This window comes from Lactuca serriola, chromosome 4, assembly GCF_051521515.1.
Source record: "Lactuca serriola cultivar US96UC23 chromosome 4, Lser_US96UC23_V15, whole genome shotgun sequence".
Lineage (NCBI taxonomy): Eukaryota > Viridiplantae > Streptophyta > Magnoliopsida > Asterales > Asteraceae > Lactuca > Lactuca serriola.
The window spans coordinates 5,786,335-5,789,806 of record NC_136411.1 but is presented as its reverse complement, the minus strand read 5'-3'; positions in this window follow the sequence as shown (position 1 = coordinate 5,789,806).

The following is a 3,472-nucleotide window of genomic DNA, read 5'->3' as shown; positions in this document are numbered from 1 at the left end:
AACTCTGTAGGTCCGTAGACCCTACTCTGTGAACCCACTGGTTCTAACTCTGGGAACCTTACGGTTCCAACTCTATAAACATGCACAACATAAATCACATAGACATCATGCAGTACAACACATAACATACACATAACATACGCATACTCTGTCACATAACTCTGATTACCTACTCAAGGTAAAGTATAGTGAGAAGACTCACCTCGTATATCTCGATAACCCGCGAATCCTGGAAATCACTCGTGCTCGATCCTCCGAGCTATAATCTTCCTATAACATCATACATATCTAATTAACACATTTACCACTAAGGTTGACTACCCCTATCAAGTCAACACTTGTCAACTCTGGTCAACGGTCAACGGTCAACGGTCAATTTTGACCGGACTCGGCGAGTGCACTAGGGCGACTCGGCGAGTCTATACGTATTCACCAACTCTCTAGGATTCTCTTTTGACACGTCGAGTACTCCCCTGACTCGACGAGTTCCACCTGGCATGAATCGCGGGGCCACCACGACTCAACTCGCCGAGTCTCAAGAACAACTCGGCGAGTTCCAGCTCGACTCAGTCCATCTGTCAACCCTCTCTAACTCTCCCTGACTCACTGAGTCAACCCATAACTCGGCAGGACCACTCGCTGAGTGGTTAAGGACTATCTTCATGCTACTCGCCGAGTCTGTTCTTCAGACTCGGCGAGTCCATGCCATGCATCAACTCAAACTAGCTTCTGAGGTCAGATCCGCTCCATCCACTCATAGATCTGGCCCTCCTAAGCTCATTCATCACGTAAAGTTCATGTCTTGGTTACCATACAACACCTACAAGGCTCTTTTGGACAAATGACCTCTAAAATGGCAACCCTAGCCTCCAACCCAAAAAGGAAGGACATAAAGCATGACATTAGGGACTCCCTGGACCTACTAAGGTCCAGATCTAAGCACCATATCCCCATGGGACCTCTCACACTTCAAATACAAAGCAAATAAGGCATGAAGAAACCCTAGATTTGACCATATCAACAAAAATACGGAAATAAGCTCTGAATGATACCTCAAGAAGCCTCCTCTGATGAAATGAAAGTAGATCCAAGCTCCCCAACTCTTCTAGCTTGACTTTCCTCTTCCTTTCTTGCAAAACCACACAAATTTGGTGAACAATGGCCTCTTATCTCACTCACAAGAACCCTCAGCTGCTTTGGTGCTCTCAAGATCAAGGTAGCCGCAATGAAGGGCCATAAGGTCCTTTAAATAGGGCTTAGGACTGGGAAATTAGGGTTTCATTAAACAACGAGGACTCGCCGAGTCCATTCCTTGGACTCGTCGAGTCCAGGCACGAACCCGCGTCCTGAACCGCGATCCTACTCGGCGAGTTTGAGCTCCAACTCACCGAGTCCCCTCACAAAACTCCAAAAATATAAGCATAAAAGATACCTGGAAATCCGGGCTGTTACAATTCTCCCCCACTGGAACTAGACTTCGCCCTCGAAGTCTCGCTCTGCAAATAGCTTCGGATGCTGCTCATGCATCTCACGCTCCGGCTCCCAGGTCATCTCTGATCCCTTTCGATGCTGCCACTGAACCAACACCAGGGGTACCTCCTTGTTCCTCAAAACCTTGATCTTCCGATCTCTGATGGCCACTGGTTTCTCGACATAATTTAGGCTCGCATCCACCTGAATATCCTCTAATGGAACCAATGCCGACTCGTCGACTATACACTTCCTCAGCTGCGACACATGAAAAGTGTCGTGAATCTGCCCCAACTCTGCTGGCAAATCCAAACGGTAGGCTACCCGGCCTACCCTCGCGGTCACACGGAAAGGACCAATATATCGGGGCCCCAACTTGCCCCTCTTCCTGAATCGAATCACTCCTTTCCAAGGAGAGACCTTCAGGAGTACAAGGTCGCCAACCTGAAACTCAAGCTCGGACCGGCGTCTGTCTGCATAACTCTTCTGTCGGCTCTGAGCGGTCAACAACCTCTGTCTGACCTGCTGAATCTGCTCTGTCGTCTGAAGCACGATCTATGTACTGCCCATCACCCGCTGACCAACCTCTCCCCAACAAATGGGGGTCCGACACCTCCTCCCATACAACAACTCAAAAGGTGGCATACCAATGCTCGAATGATGGTTGTTGTTGTAGGAAAAATCTGCCAAGGGCAAATATGCATCCCAGCTACCCCCCAAAATCTAACACACATGCTCGGAGCATGTCCTCGAGCGTCTGAATCATCCGCTCACTCTGACCGTCTGTCTGGGGATGATATGCGGTACTAAAATGCAGTCTAGTACCCAACTCCTCATGAAACTTCTTCCAGAATCTGGAAGTGAAACGCACATCACGGTCTGAAACAATCGAGATCGGCACCCCATGTCGAGATACCACTTCCCTCACATACACCTCCACCAATTTCTCTGCTGAAGAACTCTCGCTGATAGCAAGGAAGTGAGCGCTCTTCATCAATCTGTCCACAACCACCCAAATTGCATCAACTCCTCTGGCAGTCCTTGGCAATTTGGTGATGAAATCCATAGTGATAGTTCCCATTTCCATTCGGGAACCTCCAATGGCTGCAACTTACCATGCGGCCTCTGGTGCTCAGCCTTAACCCTACGACAGGTCAAGCACCTCTCAACGAACCACGCGACATCCCTCTTCATACAGGGCCACCAATACTCCTTTCTCAAATCCAAATACATCTTAGTGGCCCCCGAATGGATCGAAAATTTCAACCGATGCGCCTCCTCCATCAAAATGGTACGCGTTCCTCCCACAAACGGTACCCAGATACGCCCCTGAAATGTCATCAGCCCCCGAGCATCGGTAACGAACTCTGAAACCAAACCATCAACCCATTCCCTCTTCTGTATCTCAGGTCGCACAGCCTCGGCATGTGAATGGCGTCCAATACTGGAGCTATCACGGTCAATCTCAAACATACCTCCCGTAGCGGGGTGCTCTCCGCCCTACGGCTCAATGCATTGGCTACCACATTAGCCTTGCATGGGTGGTACAGGATCTCACAATCATAATCCTTGACCACATCCAACCACCTTCTCTGACGCATATTTAGGCTGGGCTGATCCATCAAATACTTCAAACTCTTATGGTCCGTTTATATCGTACACCGAACCCCATACAAGTAGTGACGCCAAATCTTGAGGGCGAACACCACTGCCCCCAACTCTAGATCATGGGTGGGATATCTCGTCTCATGAGGCTTCAGCTGCCTCGATGCGTACGCTATCACATGCCCCCTCTGCATTAGCACCGCTCCCAATCCCAAAATCGATGCATCACAGTATACCACAAAGTCCTCCATCCCTTCCGGGAGAGCTAACACCGGGGCTTCGCACAACCTCTGGCGAAGTGTCTCAAAGGAGGCCTGCTGCTCGGGGCCCCATGAAAAAGCAACACACTTCCGGGTCAATCTGGTGAGTGGCACTGCGATCTTGGAGAAATCCTTAA